Source organism: Pelobates fuscus, chromosome 5 (assembly GCF_036172605.1).
Source record: "Pelobates fuscus isolate aPelFus1 chromosome 5, aPelFus1.pri, whole genome shotgun sequence".
NCBI classification, from domain to species: domain Eukaryota; kingdom Metazoa; phylum Chordata; class Amphibia; order Anura; family Pelobatidae; genus Pelobates; species Pelobates fuscus.
Genome location: NC_086321.1, coordinates 309883527 through 309905129, shown reverse-complemented (window position 1 = coordinate 309905129; position 21603 = coordinate 309883527). Strand labels below are relative to the sequence as shown.

The window sequence follows — 21603 nt, the reverse complement described above, 5'->3', positions numbered from 1 at the left end:
ATTGAAATGCCTGTGATGTCTTGGGATTCTTGTAGGAGCTGAGCTAGGGGCTCCAGGGATAAAATGAACAAATGGGGGGGCCCCTGCCTGGTCCCGTTCATGATGGCAAATGGGGGGGGGGGGATAAAACCCGCATTTGAGACACTAGCTGTAGGGCTGGTGTATAATGCCATTATTGCTGTGATAAACAGGGGAGGGAGTCATCACCTCCTCCATGTATAACCAATTAAGTCTATTGAAGGCCTTCTCCGTGTCCAGCGCTAAGAGAAGGCCCTCGCTCTATTCCTCTCGGATGAGATGTATCACATTCAAGAGATGCCTGGAGTTGTCTGACACTGCCTCCCCTTACTAAAGCCTGATTGTAGTGTATGAGTTTAGGTAGGAGTGAGCTAAGTCTATCCGCTATTATTTTGGCATATAGTTTTGTATCTATGTTTAGGAGTGAGATTGGCCTAAAATTCGGACAAACAGTTGTTTTTTTGCCTGGCTTTGGTAGGGTAACTATATGGGCTAGGATCATTTCCCTAGGGAGGGTACCTTTTTGGAAACTGTCATTGAACAGGGTGAATAGGTGAGAGCTCAATTGGTTATGAAACGTCTTGTAATAGGTAGCCGATAGGCCATCTGGTCCCGGGCTCTTTGCTGTGGGTTGGGCCTTGATATGGGTCTGTATTTCCTCAAGCGTGATAGACGTAAGGAGTGTCTGCATGTCTGTTTCCTGTAGTCTGGGCAAGTGGGTCTTATTTAGGAATGTGTTGATCTCATTCTGGGTTGTGACATGGGTCGAGGGGTCATCCCCAAGGTTATACAGTGAGCTGTAGTATTTGGCAAATTCTTGTACGATTGCGTCTGGGTTTAAAAGCCTGTCTCCCCTTGTTGTGTGTATATATGCAATCTTTGTGGCTAATGCTCTTTTTTTCAGTTGTGAGGCTAGAAGAGCTCCAGCTCTATTACCTCGTTCAAAGAAGCGCCGTTTAAATCTGCAGAGCATAAAATTGGTTTTGGCCAGTTCTATTTCTTCTAGTTGGCGCTGTATGTGTTTGAGCTCCTTCGCTTGTTGGGGGCATGGGGCTGATTTGTTTAATGCAGATATTTCCGTCAGTTTTTTGGTAAGGTCCAAATATGTTTTAAGCCTTTGTGCTTTAGCACAACTAGCATGTTTAATCAAAACCCCTCTAATGTAGGCCTTGTGAGCTAGCCAGAGCAAGTCCAGCTTGGTTTCTTGGTGCTAAAGTATAGGTTTTGTTCCTTGAGAGTAGCAACGGTGTTGGAACTTCTGAGTTGGTGTTTTTTTTTTATTATTATTATTTTCTTTTTTAAATTAATTAATGAATTTATATATTTATATATATATATATATATATATATATATATATATTTATTTATTTTAAAATGTTGTGTTTGTTAGAGAATATAGAAGGTGAAAGAGATAGTAGGAGGGGAGGATTTCCCCACACATCAGTGTGTTAAGAGTATGTGGTCAGCCAACGGCTCCGGGTTCCCAGTATGTGGTCAGCCAACGGCTCCGGGTTCCCGGCGGGCGAAGTAATTGCTTGGAGCGGAATGTTCCATTGTGTCAGTATTTTGTGACCACCTTCTGGCGATACGGGAATCCTGTCTGAGACGTTCTTGTGGATCATGAGGCGGGTGGGAAATCCCCATTTGTAAGGGATTTGCGCCTCTCTCAGCGCCCTGGTGATGGTACCAAAGGATCTTCGTTTTGCTAGTGTAGCTGGAGATAGGTCTGCAAAAAGCTGAAGGCCTGCATACCTGCCTGCCAGTTGTGCAGGGTCTCTGGCCGCCTGCATCAGTCGCTCTTTGGTGGCAAAAAAGTGGACGCGGACTATGGCATCTCTGGGTGCCACCGTGGGGATGTTCCACGGTTTCATTAGCCTGTGAGCCCTGTTTAGCTCCAATTCCTGGGCTGAGTCATCTAGCAGCAGCGTTTGGAATAGCTGGGTTAAGTATGGCTTTAAATCTTGTGCCTTGACCTCCTCTGGGATGCCACGCAGGCGGATGTTATTTCTGCGGGCTCTATCCTCCACGTCAGTAACCTTAGTGTCTAGCATCTGAAGTTTTGCAGAGAAGTTAGTATAGGCATCAGCCAGATTGTTGTGTGCCTCTATAATCTCCTCTGTCTTGTCTTCTAAATGAGCTGTGTGCTCCCCAATTGCTTGTACCTCCTTCTTGATGTCTGCTGCCAGTTTTTGCCCACCTGCCACATCAAGGCAGACCCCCCTAGGTGGGTCCTAACTCTAACCATTCACCTTGCTTCCTTGAGCCTCTGGCAAAAATCTCTAATGAGACAGAAAGGGGTATTTTTTATATACACCCCTATACATTATTAACCCTTAATAGGGAACACATGGGATGGGCGGCTGCATTGTAACAAGGCTGAGTAATACAAAAATTGGATACAAATGCAGAAAGAAAAGTCCTGCGCTCAACTCCCATCACTACTGGGCGGCTGCAATGACTACAGTACACATCAGCCCCAATACATAGTAAAAACCAAAGAAAAACATGTTACTTGCGCTCTATCCTTTATCCCTATGTATTTTTAAAAACAAATGGAGGTCTTTTAGTTACCTCCAATGGCCATGAGAGGATTGAGCCCACCTGCCACATCAAGGCAGACCCCCCTAGGTGGGTCCTAACTCTAACCATTCACCTTGCTTCCTTGGGCCTCTGGCAAAAATCTCTAATGAGACAGAAAGGGGTATTTTTTATATACACCCCTATACATTATTAACCCTTAATAGGGAACACATGGGATGGGTGGCTGCATTGTAACAAGGCTGAGTAATACAAAAATTGGATACAAATGCAGAAAGAAAAGTCCTGCGCTCAACTCCCATCACTACTGGGTGGCTGCAATGACTACAGTACCCCTTTCTGTCTCATTAGAGATTTTTGCCAGAGGCTCAAGGAAGCAAGGTGAATGGTTAGAGTTAGGACCCACCTAGGGGGGTCTGCCTTGATGTGGCAGGTGGGCTCAATCCTCTCATGGCCATTGGAGGTAACTAAAAGACCTCCATTTGTTTTTAAAAATACATAGGGATAAAGGATAGAGCGCAAGTAACATGTTTTTCTTTGGTTTTTACTATGTATTGGGGCTGATGTGTACTGTAGTCATTGCAGCCGCCCAGTAGTGATGGGAGTTGAGCGCAGGACTTTTCTTTCTGCATTTGTATCCAATTTTTGTATTACTCAGCCTTGTTAAAATGCAGCCGCCCATCCCATGTGTTCCCTATTAAGGGTTAATAATGTATAGGGGTGTATATAAAAAATACCCCTTTCTGTCTCATTAGAGATTTTTGCCAGAGGCTCAAGGAAGCAAGGTGAATGGTTAGAGTTAGGACCCACCTAGGGGGGTCTGCCTTGATGTGGCAGGTGGGCTCAATCCTCTCATGGCCATTGGAGGTAACTAAAAGACCTCAATTTGTTTTTAAAAATACATAGGGATAAAGGATAGAGCGCAAGTAACATGTTTTTCTCTGGATGAGCACATGGCTGGTTTACAAAGTACTTGGGAGCAGGTTCAACAACTATTTTTGAAAGCTGCCCAAAGACAGAAGGTACGGGTGAACAGGCATTGTTGTGCAGCTCCTTTATTTGTGGTGGGGCATAGGGTTTGGCTTTCTACCCGAAATATCCTTCTCAGAGTGTCCTCGATGAAGTTCGCTCCTTGTCTCATTGGTCCTTTCAGCATCCTAAGCAACGAGAACCCTGCATCGTATGCTCTGGACTTGCCCCTTTCATGAGTATATCTACTGTTTTCCATACATCCCTTTTTTTTTTTTATCTTTATTTTTTCTTTTCCTTTCAATTGTTTTAAACATTTAACAAATTGCAATACTTCTGTTAGTAATTTGTGCTTCTATAGTCAATATTCAATTCATACAAATTTTACATATAAAATGAAGGCCTCTTTAAGATATAGGATTTAACATTGCATTATTAATAGTACATATATTATACAAATTTGCAATATAACACAAGACAACATTGCAGCAAAATAGGACATTTTGAAAATTTTCCTTAAGTAGGGTAGGAGGAGCTTTAGATATGGCTTATATATTTCCAATGTTCAAGGTATACACAGTTGGTTGGTATTGCTTCCAATTAGTAAAGATTTACTTATCTAGTATTTCCTGTATTAATCAGTTCTAGACATTTCATCCAAACAGATACTTTTTTACTTAGTTTTTGTTTACTCAGCATCAACTCCATTTTTATCTGAAACTGGAGTTGTTTTTTTACTTTCTTCCAAGGGACCTCTAAAATCTTTTTTCCCACCATCTCGCAACAACTATTTTAATAGCTAAAAAAAAAGATGTATAAGAATTGCTTTTAATTCATACGGCATAGGTGGCTAATTTAAATGTAACAAAACGACCTCTGGGGAAATTTTCAACTCAAGTTTTAGATTTTTAGATATAAACTTTTGTGTTACCAACCAAAGATTTCTTAATTTGTGACAATCCCACCAGATGTGTCTAAAATTACTTCTTACATGTCTACATCTCCAGCAAACCGGATTAGTTGAGGGATATATTTTATTTAATTTATCCGGTACCAAGTACCATCTGTTTAGGACTTTAAAGTGTGTTTCTAACGCTGGACGGGGAGATTGGCGGGCGGTACGTGACGTAAGCATGTGCGCACGCAACAGGTCCGCGCACTTCCGGGACCAGGAAGTGAGGTAGTGAGGCAGCATGGACGCCGAGTTCGACGGTGCAAAAGAAGTTGAAACGGCGAGGCAGATCGGGATGACAGGGACCGTCATCTAGCTAAGACTGACTCCACAACTCTACAGGCTGCTGGTATTTGGGCTCTTCAAGTGGAAAGATCGGCTTTGTTATTGATGTGAGGGACAGCATGTGAGACATCTTGGAGAAAGGAAGAAAAGAGGGGAAAAAAAGGCAAGAGGAGCTTACAAGCTGGGGACAGAGAACCCAGTGAATACAAAGCTAATACTTGTAAGTAATACCTATTTTTCTGCTACTTACTTACTTGTTGAGACAAATAATCCATACTTATTTAAAGCTATATTTAAAAAGGACTGAACCTTTCTAAGCAATAAAGGCTGGTGGGAATCAAACTATATGTCAATTACTAAAACCTGCAAGAGGTTAAACTAGCATCATCTAGTTTAAAGACATATGTGTTAAAGAATTATACATTCCCAAGTGAAGGGTACTTAGATGTAAAACAGCATCACTTAACTCCAACAAACAGCGTATTTTATGCTTGAAAATAAAGCTAAAGGTAAAGCTAAGGGGTAAAGGCAATATAAATTTTTTTATCAAACTGAAGCAGGACATCCCTCACTACACATGGCTCCTAAGAAAGAAAAAGCCCTAAATACTGAGAAAAAGAAAGCATCAATTAGCACATATTATTCACCTAAAATGGCACCTACAAAACCAGAGAAGCAGCGAAAATCTTTGCCCTTAGAAAATACCGAGCTTTCCGTTCATCAAACATCTAATTTATCAGAAGATGATTTCCCACACTTGCCAAAAATCTCACAGGGAATTTCGCAACAAGTACTAACTCAAATGCTGGACAATCTACATAAAAAAAAATGATATTGAACATAATACAAACTACCTTAGATTGGAAATCTCCATTCTTTCTGAGAAAATCTCAAGTCAGTAAATTATATTACAAAAAGTTCAAGATGATTACGAACATATTAAATCATCCAATATACAACTAGAGAAGAAACTGCAAGACATTGAGATTAAAATCACAAATCTAGAAGATCGCTCCTGTGGGGATATTTATGGGATAATAATAGTAAACAGTTGAGAATTGCCCACTATTTCAATTCTCAGATCCCAAAGATGGTTATTGTGTAAGTGAAATGTATTCCATATAAATAAAATCACAATTTGTTATAAAAATGGATACAATTTATTGTGACAAATTAAATAATAATAATATGTAACATGCTTGATAATAATCAATTAATATTTAGTATAACATGGTATGCAATACAATGGCAATACACATTCCAATGGTTAACACAGCCAATTGTCAAGACAATGATTTATGACGGTGTTTCACAGAGACAAAGAAATTGAAAGTTTCACACAGCTTGCAGCTTAAGGGCATAAAACTTTAGCTAAAAGTTAGAATAACCATTTCATTGCTGGTTAGACCTCCTAGGTAATTAAGACCTATTCTCATGAAATCTTAAATAAAATAACAGCTAAACCAGCTCATTAGTCATTTCTTGGAACCATCCAATAAGAGTAATCTACCATGTTCTATAAGCAGAATTTTAACTTGCCTAAATATATATTTTATCTTATCTTAGAGCAAATACCACGATATGCTAACATGTGATAAATCACATAATACATAATTATTATTTTCCCATCTGCAGAATGGGATGCTATAACTATATATTCTTTAGTAGCTAAGATTTCTAAATATCGAAATCTGATCATGATTTATCCAGTCATATCCATGACTGGATGAAATCTGATCATGATTTATCCATTCTATTAGAAAATTTTAATTAATTTAGATCAATTAAATGAAACCAGTATAATTACCAGTTGAGTAGACATTCTCATCATATGTTCTCAGGTAGCTAAGTGTCAATGAATGTTTGTCATGGGTCTCTTTCTCGCTCTGACTCACTTGCTTCTTTCTGACTCCTTGTCTTTCTTCTCCCCTTGCTTACTCCTTTGCTTACCTCTCTCTTCCCTTTGTCTTAACTTTTTAAATGGAATTTTCACTAGGTGATAGACCAATAGAAAACTGGTGTGGTTACCTTCCAGATAGCAATTTAAGTATTTGGTGTATAGAGGGCAGTCTCGTCCCACTAAACATTCCTATCCAGGAAAGAGTTAACTTTTCCTGGTGGCTTTTTTTTACGTAATTTAGCTTATCTTTTTGGTTATTTAGAATTTAAGTTTTCTGTCAGTTCAAAGAGTTCTTTTGAGTTTTGTCCAGACTACGTGTCTGGCAAATTCTGCTATAATTTCTAATATGACAGTTATAAACTAAATATGACCCCTAAATTACAATAGGACCTTATACAATATCGAAAGTAAAACTACATTATTTAATCTTCTCTGTCACTTATGTCTGGGTTTAGAATTAATTCTATTCCATTAGCATTTAGACAGTCTGTCCATCCCCCGTTCTCATTTCTTATTACTTGGTTTGTATATACTAAGCATTCCTAAGCTCCCAGCTCAGTAGTTAGCATTACAGAAAGGATAGAAATCTTGTGTCTTTTGTTAGCTTGAAAATAACAAAATGGAGTCTGCTCTGTTCAGAGTGATTCTGACAATATACATTTTAATTTCTATCATAGCACAAAATGTCTGCCGATATAAATACCCTGACACTCCAGGAGAAATAATATAAGAGTTAGAGGCATACCAGAATCAATAACACAAGAAGATCTATAGTCTTATCGTGATAGCTTCTTTTCAAATATTCTGTCCCCGCAGACCTTGGGTCCTGAACCTTTTGAAAGATTTCATAGACTGCCTAAACCAAATGGAATTGATAAATCTTATCCAAGAGATGTTATAGTTTGTTTTTTGAGCTTCCGGATAAAAAATCCAATTATACAGAAAGCAAGGAACAAGATCCTGGACACTGAAGAATGGAGGCATCTAAAACTTTTTCAGGACTTATCACAAAAGACAAGACAAGCAAGAAGAACTTTTTCAGAGGAGACGTCAATTCTCAGAAATATGGAGATACGATATAAGTGGCTGTTTCCGATGGCAATCATGGTCTTTTTTAAGGACCAAACATATATCTTTAGAGACAATACGGCACTTAAAGAGAAATTGACAACTTGGAAGTTTACCTCAAATTGAAAAAAAATGTCTTTTTTTTTTCTTCGTTTCGATCTCAAACTGGGTCAATATATGATAAGGGTTTTCTAGCACGGTTTAAAAGAAATAGAAATCACTTAGAGTTGCTGAAAGTAAACACATATATAAGAAAAAGAAAGAGGAAAAAGGAAAAAAATGTTTGTGATACATATAATAATGGTTTACACTAAAAGTGACGAACAAGAAGGAGGGGTTAAAAGGTACAATATGTATAAACAGATGGGGTTAAAGTCTTCCTAATTTAGTTGCACTTAAAAGAAAATAAAAGGAAAAGAAGGGAAGGAAAAGGGTGAAAGGAGAAAAATAAAGAATGGATGTTGGCAGAAAACGAGCATAATAAATACACAACTTCATTTTGGCCGAATGGAAAAAGCATGAGAGGATTTGTGTGTGGCTGCTATCTGAGAGGTGGTCAGAGGGGAGGAAGAGGTGGGGGGAGCAGTGGCAAGATGTCACTTAACATATTATCTATTAATGCAAGGGGCTTAAACTCAGGACAGAAAATAGGTTATTTATACAAATTACTAATTGACAGTAAAACTGATATTGGTTTCGTTCAGGAAACACATTGGATTAACTCTACATCTAAGCTATGGAATTATAAAACATTTCCAGTGGTACACAGATCTAACTTGACTGGAAAAAACAAGAAAAGAGGAGTAGCAATCATTTTCTCAAATAGTTTGAAATATGAGCTTGTTTATGAGGAGACCGATCTTGGTGGCAGGTTTTTAATAGTCATAGCTCGAATTAATGACATACTGTATACCCTGGTAAATGTATATGCTCCAAGTCAACTCCCACATAGATTTTTGGAAAGCCTAATACAAAAGGTTGACCGCGTGTCGTCTGGAAGCCTGATCATTGGCGGGGATTTTTTATTTATTTTTTAAATTCTTTATTTTTGTTTGTGCATGAAATTACAGTTCGGCCCGCTGCGCCACAATAGCACAGCAAACCGTTCATTAACAGATAATGACATGGCAGAAGAAATACAGAGCACTTTTGAAAGTGGTATAAAGATTAACAAGGTCAACATTGTAGACATTTAAAATAAACAGATTGTAATGTGTAAGTCTAGCTGTTCTATTCTCGCTGTGATAACAGTGTATTTTTGGGGGTGTTATATTTATGAGACTTATTTGGGTAACAAGGATTATCTAGATGACATGGCTAAGTATACTTGTTTTGGTATATATGATCTTGCTGCAGCTTAAGACTATAATACGTGTGGTCTGGCATCTCGTTGAAGTATCTAGAGTTCCTTAAAGATATTGAGCCTGCGTGCAGAGCATATCACATAGTCGGTGGCATTATCCCCCCTAATGACCCGCAGAGGTGGCTGTTTTTTATACAATTTCCTAGTCTCGTCAACCACTCAGGTGGGCATAGCAGTCACGTCTACAAGTCAAAAGTAGCAGTCAGTATTGAGAGCCAGAGGGAATTTGGAAAATTAAAAACTTGAAGAAAGAGCGCACTCAAGAGACATTGGAATACCATAATGCACAAGAACGTTAAAGTAATCGTATAATATATTAGAGGATGTAGAGACCTCTATGCCTGCACACGCATTACCTATGTACTAAGCTGTCAAGGCTGCGCCTGAATTATGATTGTATAGTGAGCATTACAAATTACAGCGTGGCCACGCTGGTCCTGCTATATGTACTATGAGATGAAGTGCTTCACTGTGCATGTGTTAGGAACCTAGTTCCATCGAAGGCATGTCTCATTGCATTCGAAACAGTTGGTTAGAGTAGTGAGGTATGCATCGCTTTTGTCGTCGTACCCTTGCAGTTACTTTCTACAAAATAATCATAAGTGCAGATAGCAAGAGACCTTACACTGTAAAAAACATTATGTCTAGTGCTAGTCAGGTAAGTATATACACGTAAATTCTCTGAAACTAATAAATGCCCATTTGTATCTCAGTGTTGGGTTAGCAGGTAGCTTGAACGTAAAATTTACACATAGACTACTGTCAAAATGTTCATTCAGCCAGGGAACCGCAGGTTTGTGAATAGCTCCCCATTCCATATCGAAAAATAGAAAAACTGTTGACTCTGTAAAAGGTGACTGGTATATGAAAAAAGGAAAAAATATATAAGATAAAATAAAAATTACAGGAGTGTAGTAATGCTGACGATGCACAGCTGTAGGGAGAGTTTTGGTAGAGCCGTGGAATGTGAGACAGGTGAAGACCTGGGCAGGGGGTAGCGTGAGTGTTTTTGGGTCCCCTGGGGTATTAAAAGTCCTGTTTACCTCCCAATGTCCCAATCTATGGTGGGTGCAGAACTCTCATCTTGCGCTGCGTGTGGTCAGCGTCAGTGGTCTGTTTTCTTGCCCGACTGGGTCCTTCGGGCGTTAGGTTTGCGTTTTCTTTCCCTGTAGGGGAGACTTGCGTCGGCAGATGGAGCGCCCTTAGAAATTCCGCCGGATCCTCATGCGCCGATAAAGTGAGTACCGATTCTCCTTGTTGTACTATAAGGCTGCCCGATGCGCCCCACCTGTATCGTATCCCCTTATCGCGGAGTTCCCTTGTCACAGGTAGGAACCTCCGCCTCTCCAGGAGCACCGTGAAAGGTAGGTCGTCGTAGATCCGGATGGGGTTGCCTTGCACCATAGTGGTAGGGTTGTTCCTGGAGCGGGCCAGAATCACACTTTTTGTGGATATGTCCCGTGTCACTGCTATGACGTCCCTTGAGGTGTCAGCCGGTGCCGTCGGGGCTTTTCTAATTCGGAATGCCGCCGTGACGGGTGAGGCTCCTGCTGTGGGTCGCACGCCTAGTGTTTCTGGGACCAAGTTGGCAAAGCCTAGTATGGCCTCTATACCCACACTCTCCGGGACACCGCGAATCCTAACGTTTTTCTTACGATGCCTCGCTTCCAGCGAGGTGACCGTACGTGTGAGTCTAGTGAGTTGCTGGGACATGGCCTCTATTTGGGCCTTCACTCCTGCCAGCTCCTGATCTCTCTTCTCCTCCCTCGTTTCCACCACACTGATCCGCGTGGTTATACCATCCACTTCAGACCGCACTCCCGCCAGGTCGGCCTTTCAGACCTCCAGCAGGTTGACTTAGCAGTCTTTTAATGTCCCCTTTAGTGGAGGGTGAGGTGTCGGAGTCTGAATCTTCACTCACGTAAACCCGGTTTGGGGTCACCGAGGGCCTGTGGTCATCTTCCTCCGGGGATTCGTCTGAGTAGCTAGAGTCTCGGGTCCGCTCGGGCGCCATCTTGGGCTGCGCCTGTTGTTGCGGCCTGTCGAAGGACGCGCTGATGTCGGGCTGTTTTGAGCTTCCCGAGTGTGTCAGCTTGCGTTTTTTTCTCCCCATTTCTCTCTGTGGGGGTTCTGCTGTGTGCAGGTATTCTTTGTGGGTCTTTTAGGACCACTCTTTGTGGCTAAATAGTGTGTTTGTCGATGGGGCCTGCAGGAGCTCCACATCAGCACGTCTGGTTGCTTGCTCAGCTAGCCACGCCCCCCATTGGCGGGGATTTTAACTGCATTATTGATACTAAAGTAGATAGAAATAGAAACAAGCCCTTAAATAAAGATGATAGTCAGAAAATAGGATCATCAATGATGCAGACTAGTGATGTCACGAACATAAAATTTTCTGTTCGCGAATGGCGAACGCGAACTTCCTCAAACGTTTGCGAACCGGGCGAACCGCCACTGACTTCAATGGGCAGGCGAATTTTAAAACCCACAGGGACTCTTTCTGCCCAAAATAGTGATGGAAAAGTTGTTTCAAGGGGACTAACACCTCGACTGTGGCATGCCGGAGGGGGATCCATGGCAAAACTCCCATGGAAAATTACACAGTTGATGCAGAGTTTGGTTTTAATACATAAATGGCATAAATCACAATGGATATGGATTGACACCTTGACATATGGATTGACACCTGTCCTCAGAGACCCTGATACACACTGACACAGAGCAGAATAGGGACTGTTCCCCCTACATAGGGTCACTTGGCAGATATGTATTGACACCTGTCCTCAGGGACCCTGATACACACTGACACAGAGCAGAATAGGGACTGTTCCCCCTACATAGGGTCACTTGGCAGATATGGATTGACACCTGTCCGCAGGGACCCTGATACACACTGACACAGAGCAGAATAGGGAATGTTCCCCTTACATAGGGTCACTTGGCAGATTGACACCTGTCCTCAGGGACCCTGATACACACTGACACAGAGCAGAATAGGGACTGTTCCTCCTACATAGGGTCACTTGGCAGATATGTATTGACACCTGTCCTCAGGGACCCTGATACACACTGACACAGAGCAGAATAGCGACTGTTCCCCTTACATAGGGTCACTTGGCAGATTGACACCTGTCCTCAGGGACCCTGATACACACTGACACAGAGCAGAATAGGGACTGTTCCTCCTACATAGGGTCACTTGGCAGATATGGATTGATACCTGTCCTCAGAGAACCTGATACACACTGACACAGAGCAGAATAGAGACTGTTCCCCCTACATAGGGTCACTTGGCAGATATGGATTGACACCTGTCCTCAAAGCCCCTGATACACACTGACAAAGAGCAGAATAGAGACTGTTCCCCCTACATAGGGTCACTTGGCAGGTATGTATTAACACCTTTCCTCAGAGACCATGATACACACTGACACACAGCAGAATAGGGATGTGGAATAGCACCTGGGGAGCTGGGGGGGTGCCGTTGATGTGGAGCAAGATGCAGCAGCAGAAGAGGACTCAGCCGAGGAGGTTATGGAAGAGGATGGAGTAGGAGGAGTAGAGGAGGTGGCAGCAGGCCTGCCTGCAAGTCGTGGCGGTGTCACCAACTCCTCTGCAGAGCCACGAATTCCATGCTTGGCAGCCGTCAGCAGGTTTACCCAATGCGCAGTGTAGGTGATATACCTGCCCTGACCATGCTTTGCAGACCAGGTATCAGTGGTCAGATGGACCCCTTGCCCCAACACTGTGTGCCAGACATGCCATTACTTCCTTTTGCACATTCGAGTACAGGTTGGGGATTGCCTTTTGTGCAAAGAAATTTCGTCCGGGTACCTTCCACTGTGGTGTCCCAATAGCTACAAATTTTTTGAACGCCTCAGACTCCACCAGCTTGTATGGTAAAAGCTGGCGGTCTAATAGTTCAGACAAGCCAGGTGTCAGACGCCGGGCAAGGGGGAGAGTTTCTGACGCTTGCAGACAACTAACTGCTATTCAATCTATAACAGTGAAAAAAGTTTTTGGGTTTTAAATGCACGCTATTGTGACACCAGATATGAGTGGCAATGTGCACTGTTAGAGGTCTGCAGAGTACACGCTGTAGGCCTGACACACCCGCTTGAAGACAATTAACTGCTATTCAATCTATAACAGTGAAACAAATTTTTTGGTTTTAAATGCACGCTATTGTGACACCAGATATGAGTGGCAATGTGCACTGGAAGAGGTTGGAAGAGTAGACGCTGTAGGCCTGACACACCCGCTTGAAGACAACTAACTGCTATTCAATCTATAACAGTGAAAAAAGTTTTTTCTTTGTAAAGGCACGCTATACAGACACCAGAAATGAGTGGCAAATTACACTTGCTGAGGTTGGCAGAGCACACGCTGAAGGCCTGACACTCGTTTCAAGGACACTGACTGCTATTAGCTTACACTGAAAAACTTTTTTTCTTTGTAAAAGCACGCTATACAGACACCAGATATGAGTGGCAAATTACACTTGCTGAGGTTGGCAGAGCACACGCTGAAGGCCTGACACCCGCTTTAAGGACACTGACTGCTATTAGCTTACAGTGAAAAACTTTTTTTCTTTGTAAAAGCACGCTATACAGACACCAGATATGAGTGGCAAATTACACTTGCTGAGGTTGGCAGAGCACACGCTGAAGGCCTGACACCCAGACGCTTGCAGACAACTAACTGCTATTAGCTTACAGTGAAACACTTTTTTTGTTTTTAAAGGCACGCTATAGTCACACCATATATGAGTGGTGGCACTGGGCAAATGGGCACTGTATCCACTGTGAGCCTGACACAGAAGCTGGCAGGCAACTAACTGCTCTTCAATCTATTACAGTGAAAAAAAAATGTTTTCTTTTTAAATGTCAAGCTTAAGCTATTGTGACACCAGATATGAGTGGTGGCACTGGGCAAATGGGCACAGTATCCACTGAGCCTGACACAGAATCTGGCAGACAACTAACTGCTATTCAATCTATCACAGTGAAAACATTTTTTTTCTTTTTAAATGTCAAGCTTAAAGGACCACTCTAGTGCCAGGAAAGCATACTAGTTTTCCTGGCACTAGAGTGCCCTGAGGGTGCCCCCACCCTCAGGGTCCCCCTCCCGCCCGGCTCTGGAAAGGGGAAAGGGGTTAAATCTTACCTTTTTCCAGCGCTGGGCGGAGAGATCTCCTCCTGCTCTCCTCCTCCGATCCGCCTCTTCTCCTCCCCGTCGGCTGAATGCGCACGCGCGGCAAGAGCTGCGCGCGCATTCAGCCGGTCACATAGGAAAGCATTCATAATGCTTTCCTATGGACGCTGGCGTGCTCTCACTGTGAAAATCACAGTGAGAAGCACGCAAGCGCCTCTAGCGGCTGTCAATGAGACAGCCACTAGAGGACATAGGGGGAAGGCTTAACCCATTCATAAACATAGCAGTTTCTCTGAAACTGCTATGTTTATGAAAAAAATGGGTTAACCCTAGAAGGACCTGGCACCCAGACCACCTCATTAAGCTGAAGTGGTCTGGGTGCCTAGAGTGGTCCTTTAAGCTATTGTGACACCAGATATGAGTGGTGGCACTGGGCAAATGGCCACAGTATTCACTGTGAGCCTGACACAGAAGCTGGCAGGCAACTGCAATTACATTACACAGAAAAAAAAAAAAAGCAGACTGATGTTCTAGCCCTAAAAAGGGCTTTTTGGGGTGCTGTTCTTACAGCAGAGATCAGATGAGTCCTTCAGGACTGTAGTGGACACTGAATACCCTAGCCTAGCTATCAATTTCCCTATCAAATGAGCAGCTGCTACACTTTACCTCCTCTCACTAAGAATGCAGCTTCAGAATGAATCTAAAATGGATGCTGGGAGGGAGGTGGGAGGGTCTGGAAGGGAGGGTCTGCTGCTAATTTGCTGGAATGTGTCTGCTGACCGTGAGGCACAGGGTCAAAGATTGCTCAATGATGACGAATAGGGGGCGGATCGAACCGCGCATGTGTTCGCCCGCAGCGGCGAAAGCGAACACGTTATGTTCGCCGGGAACTATTCACCAGCGAACAGTTCGGTACATCACTATTAGTTATCCACCTTTTTGAAAAATAAAACACTATTGGTCCTTTTCCACAGTTGTTATCTTTATTACATGTACCTACTGAGAAATAATCAAGTCATATGGGAATCAGGATCATTTGGTAAACATCTGGACTGTACTCTTCTGACCATTTTTTATATTTACATTAGTATGGTACTTACATTTTATTAGACACAATCTGTTTGCTATATTTTGTATGATATTTTAGAAATGCTCATGATTATAACATTAAAATTGGCTGATGTATATGCTGGGTACTGTAGCTATGCAGTTTTTCTTTATGGAAACCTGAGTAGTATACAGAAAATGGTATAAAAAAAAAAACACATACTCAGGGTATTGAGATCACAATTTTAGCCTGTGCAAAGCTGGGGAAGGCTATGGAATGTTACAGAAGGAAGTGAAAGTCATAGGATTCTTTGTCAATAAAAGGGTTCCTGGATCTTTGTATCAGTAATACCTTCTCAGGCTGCGTAAGCCCAGCGATAGATGCATGTGCTGGACTTTAACCCCTTCAGGACCGCTGACGGTTCAGGACCGTCAGCGGTAAAACGTGCGTTTGGACCGCTGACGGTCCTGAACCGTCATAACGGTTTTGGGCTACTTACCTGATCGCCGTCGGTCCCACGGCGGCGATCAGCTCTCCTCCCGGTCCAGGGGGACTGCCTGTCTGCCCGGGCAGTCCCCCCTCGGCAGATCAGGACCCCACGGCCATGTGATCACTCGATCACATGACCGCAATAGGGGTCTTTGTATCTGCCTGCAGGGGGACTGTCTGTGCTGACAGGCAGTCTCCCTGCAAGTGTAAAATCATAAAATAAAGTAAAAAAAAAAAACAATCAGTGTAAAAAAAATTATAATATGTGTATATATATATGATATATATACATGTATTATATCTATATATATAATATATGTATATGTATCATATATATAATGTCACACTAAGTGTATTTTTATATTTATATATACGTATATTAATATAAAAATACACTTATATTTAAATTACACACGAATATATACAATATATATAATAACTATATATATGGTATATATATATATATATATTATTATAAAATACAAATAATATGTTAATAAAAATAAATAACAAAAAATAAAAATAATTTTGAATAATTAAAAAAAAATTATATATATATATTCAATTTTATTCTAACAGTATTTTGATATTGATATATATATATTTATATCAAAATACACTTAGAATGTAATGATATATATATCTATGTATAAATAAATAAATAAAAATAATACGAAATATACATATGTCCACATACAAAATTACATTAATAATTTCATAAATATACACGTAGACGTCAAATATATAAATATGTATATATATTAAAATTCTACGTGCATATTTATGTAATATTTTTACCTAATTAAGTAATTTTAATGATTGCAATTTGAGGGACCTGCCTGCCAACCCAGGCCAAAAGTCCAGATAATTTAATTTGCTAGCACTGTGCTTAACCCTGTAACTTTCTATGACACCCTAAATCCTGTACATGGGGGTACTGTTTTACTCGGGAGACTTCGCTGAACACAAATATTAGTGTTTCAAAACAGTAAAACATATCACAGCGATGATATTGTCAGTGAAAGTGAAGTTTTTTGCATTTTTCACACACAAACAGCTCTTTCACTGAGGATATTATTGCTGTGATATATTTTACTGTTCTGATACACTAATATTTGTGTTCAGCGAAGTCTCCTGAGTATAACAGTACCCCACATGTAGAGGTTTTATAGTGTTTGTGAAAGTTACAGGGTCAAATATAAGGCTTGATTTTTTTTATTGAAATTTGTCAGATTGGTTAGGTTGCCTTTGACAGCGTATGGTAGCCAAGGAATGAGAATTAGCCCCATGATGGCATACCATTTACAAAAGAAGACAACCCAAGGTATTGCAAATGGGGTATGTTCAGCCTTTTTTAGTAGCCACTTAGTCACAAACACCGGCCAAAGTTAGCGGTTTTTGCATTTTTAACACACAAACAAATATAAATGCTAACTTTGGCCAGTGTTTGTGACTAGGTGGCTACTAAAAAAGACTGGACATACCCCATTTTAAATACCCTGGGTTGTCTACTTTAAAAAATATGTACATGTTAGGTGTGTTTCGGGGATTTATGACAGATAACGGTGTAACAATGTCACTATTGATACATTTAAAATATATATATATTGAAACAGCAATTTCCTACTTGTATTTATAGGCCTATAATTTGCAAAAAAAAGCAATAAAGCATGTAAACACTGGGTGTTTTTAAACTCGGGACAAAATTTTGAATCTATTTAGCAGTTTTTTTCATTAGCTTTTGTAGATAAGTAAAAGATTTTTCAAGTAAAAGTCCAAAAACATGTTTTTTTTTTTATTTTTCACCATATTTCATTATTTTTTTTAAATACAATATATGACATAATATAAATACTGGTATGTAAAGAAAGCCCTTCTTGTCGTGAAAAAAACAATATATAACTTGTATGGGAACCGTAAATGAGAGAGCGGAAAATTACAGCTAAACACAAACACCACAAAAGTGTTAAAACTGCTCTGGTCCTTAACGTACAAACATCGCAAAAACAGGCCGGTCCTGAAGGGGTTAAAGGGACACTATAGTCACCTGAACAACTTTAGCTTAATGAAGCAGTTTTGGTGTATAGAACATGCCCCTGCAGCCTCACTGCTCAATCCTCTGCCATTTAGGATTTAAGTCCCTTTGTTTATGAACCCTAGTCACACCTCCCTGCATGTGACTTGCACAGCCTTCCATAAACACTTCCTGTAAAGAGAGCCCTATTTAGGCTTTTTTTATTGTAAGTTCTGTTAATTAAGATTTTCGTATCCCCTGCTATGTTCATAGCTTGCTAGACCCTGCAAGATCCTCCTGTATGTGATTAAAGTTCAATTTAGAGATTGAGATAGAATTATTTAAGGTAAATTACATCTGTTTGAAAGTGAAATCAGTTTTTTTTTCATGCAGGCTCTGTCAATCATAGCCAGGGGAGGTGTGGCTAGGGCTGCATAAACAGAAACAAAGTGATTTAACTCCTAAATGACAGTGAATTAAAGGGACACTATAGTCACCTGAACAACTTTAGCTTAATGAAGCAGTTTTGGTGTATAGAACATGCCCCTGCAGCCTCACTGCTCAATCCTCTACCATTTAGGAGTTAAATCCCTTTGTTTATGAACCCTAGTCACACCTCCCTGCATGTGACTTGCACAGCCTTCCATAAACACTTCCTGTAAAGAGAGCCCTATTTAGGCTTTCTTTATTGCAAGTTCTGTTTAATTAAGATTTTATTATCCCCTGCTATGTTAATAGCGCTGCTAGACCCTACAAGAGCCTCCTGTATGTGATTAAAGTTCAATTTAGAGATTGAGATACAATTATTTAAGGTAAATTACATCTGTTTGAAAGTGAAACCAGTTTTTTTTTTTCATGCAGGCTCTGTCAATCATAGCCAGGGGAGGTGTGGCTAGGGCTGCATAAACAGAAACAAAGTGATTTAACTCCTAAATGACAGTTAATTGAGCAGTGAAATTGCAGGGGAATGATCTATAGACTTTATTTAGCTAAAGTAATTTAGGTGACTATAGTGTTCCTTTAACAAGGACATTGATGGATGCCTGAAAAGAACTTTCCAGGATTGTATTTGCATCTAACTAGAGAACTACCCAGAGCTGTGTATGGGCCAGGATCCAGAGACTGTAGATCTATCTATTAAAGGGTTTTGATTTTTTGCGCCAAAATCTCAGGTATTTAAACTGTGGTATGTGCATGATTTCTTTACACATGATTAAGGTCTTTAGGTCAAAACGTTGTATGGTTTTGTGTTACAGTCTTCAATAGGTTTCATGATGGGCCTTCCCTATCGAAAATGTGGTTTCTCTATTTGGGATAATTTTATGAAAATAACACGTTTCCACCCAATTATTGGGGAGTCTGGGGAGTTTTACCACCATAAGTTCCACATATACCCCAAATAGAAGATTAATGTCAATAGTATGGGCCTTAGTGCTCTTCGTAGAATACAATAAAAGAGAGAAAGCTGTAAGAAGCTACTAATGTATATTGTAACTATCTAAGGACAGATTAGAGGGGTTAACCCTTCACAAAAATTGAATATAGAAAATGAGAGAACATAATCTGTCCTGGCTGGTTTGGATCCTAAATAAGCTAGACGCATAAAATCTAATGTTTAATAGATATACTTAAAAAAGGTTAAGTAACCTTGGAACACAGAGATACAGGGGGTTGGAAGAATATGTACAAGGGGTAAATATATATACAAACAAGGTGTAGTACAAAGTGATAAATACCTTATCAAATGCTAGTAAGGCAAATAGATACTTTTTAATAAGGTCAGTAGCTGAAAAAAAGTAACTATCTGAAAGTATTTATATAATAGTAACAATAGTAGGAAAGGTAAGTATCACTTAAGTTACAAAAATAAAACATTGAGGGAGAAAGGGGAGATCACCTAAATGTCGAGTTTGGTGAAACCGAACTCAGCTTATTTAGGATCCAAACCAACCAGGACAAATTATGTTCTCTCATTTTTTATATTCCTTTCTTAGAATAGTAACATTGAGGTGCTCATTATAATTATGGTTTCTAATCTCTACCTTAGAGGTCAAATTTATCAATCTCTACATTAGAGGTCAAATTTATTAATCTCTACATCAGAGGTCAAATTTATCAATCTCTACATCAGAGGTCAAATTTATCTAAACCTGATTAGTAATGATGGGAATTCTATCCTTTTGGGATATTTTACCGAAATATCTTCTAATAGGATCTTCCATCAAAATGCTTTCAATTTATCAGTACAAGGGACATAATTCGTTTTTGGCTTCCATAATTCAAAGTACACTATTTTCAAAAATTATGGTTGCATTACTTATAGGCTTAATCACTTTATCTGGGTTTTTTCTGATCTCTATTAGAAAATACCACTCCCCCATGATCAGTGAACCTTAGCAGGCTCTTGACATTTTGTTTTTGATAAACCCACCAAATCCCATTTTTCACAAAGATTACAGGGACCATGGCACTCTCACAGAGGGGTATCCATAATTCATGGAATGTGGGCAATACCCCCAGACCACATGATTGCCATTATTAAACAGTTTATATCCGTCTGTGACTATTTTCCAAGCAGAAAGATAACTCACAACTACTTGTGTATGAAAGATGAAAGGGGTTAACATAATGTAAAGAATAACTATTTTGCAAAATGCCATTACAACAATTAATATGGACAAAATCATAGTTGGCACAAACAATGCAATGGCCATTTAAAATAATAGAATTAACTCTGACCTGGACAATACTCTCCTAATAGTACCCCTCAATAAGAGAGAAATGGACAATACTCCACTAATAGCATCGAGAGGGCTGTCTCCCTGTCCTTCCTTACACGAGAGGGCTGTCTCCCTGTCCTTCCAATCTGTTTCCTATAGAAGGATCTTTGTCAGGACAGGTTTCATAGCAGTAAGGTGGGATTCTATAGTGACAAACCCTTTGATTGAATGCCTGTAATAAATGGCAAACCCCAGAAAGCTTTGCAACCATCTCAGGGAGTTCATCAGCAAGTTGTTCAAGGGTCCATTTGATACCCTTCAGGGTTTATGATGTACCTCAGGAAAGGTATATGGCTTTGGTGAAAAGTACATTCTTCAATTTTGGCATACAAGTGGCTTTCATGAAGTAAGTCCTTGAAATGATTAAGATGTCATCAAACTACATAATGTTGAATTTGCTTCTGAAGTCATGGAATACCACATCCATTAAATGCTGGAAAACATTATGCAGAATCATAATGACATAACCTGATACTCATAGTGCCCACACCAAATTATAAATGCTGTATTCCACATGCCACCCTCTCTTACTCAAATCAGGTTATAACTAAACTGGACCTCCCCGTAGGTGAGCGGCAATTTATGCAGTTCAGCTGACAAGATTCCCCAGGAGGGTAATGCTAAAGTTTTCCAGTCAAAATATCTATTGTGTCCTTGAAACAAGTGATAGCCATGTATAACAGGCTAGAAGGATTTAATTAGGGATAGGACACTACCTTCCTTGTGGAGTACACTAATTTAAAGAGTGACTAATGTCTCAAATCAACACTGCCTTTTCCTAATGACTGACCACACAGAGTTGTGATACACAGGATTCTAGGTTTGGAAACAAAAGGAATTATATGCTTCTCGGCTAAAGTGTGAGTTATGAAAATATCATATGTTCTAGAATCCACAAAAGCATCACAGAATACAGGAGGATGTGATAATATATGTAAAAGTGCTGGTACTGTAAGTGTAACCCAGCTCCCAAACCTCCCTGATACTCCCTGTGAATGCATGGTGGAGCTTTAACACTAGCAATT

At 40.3% G+C, this 21603-nt stretch overlaps 1 protein-coding gene across 1 annotated transcript in view; it reads left to right on the top strand.

Moving 5' to 3' along the window:
* LOC134612892 (interleukin-6 receptor subunit beta-like) overlaps nucleotides 1-21603 on the top strand; it is a 545043-nt gene that overhangs the window by 330566 nt on the left and 192874 nt on the right. The window lies entirely within an intron of this gene.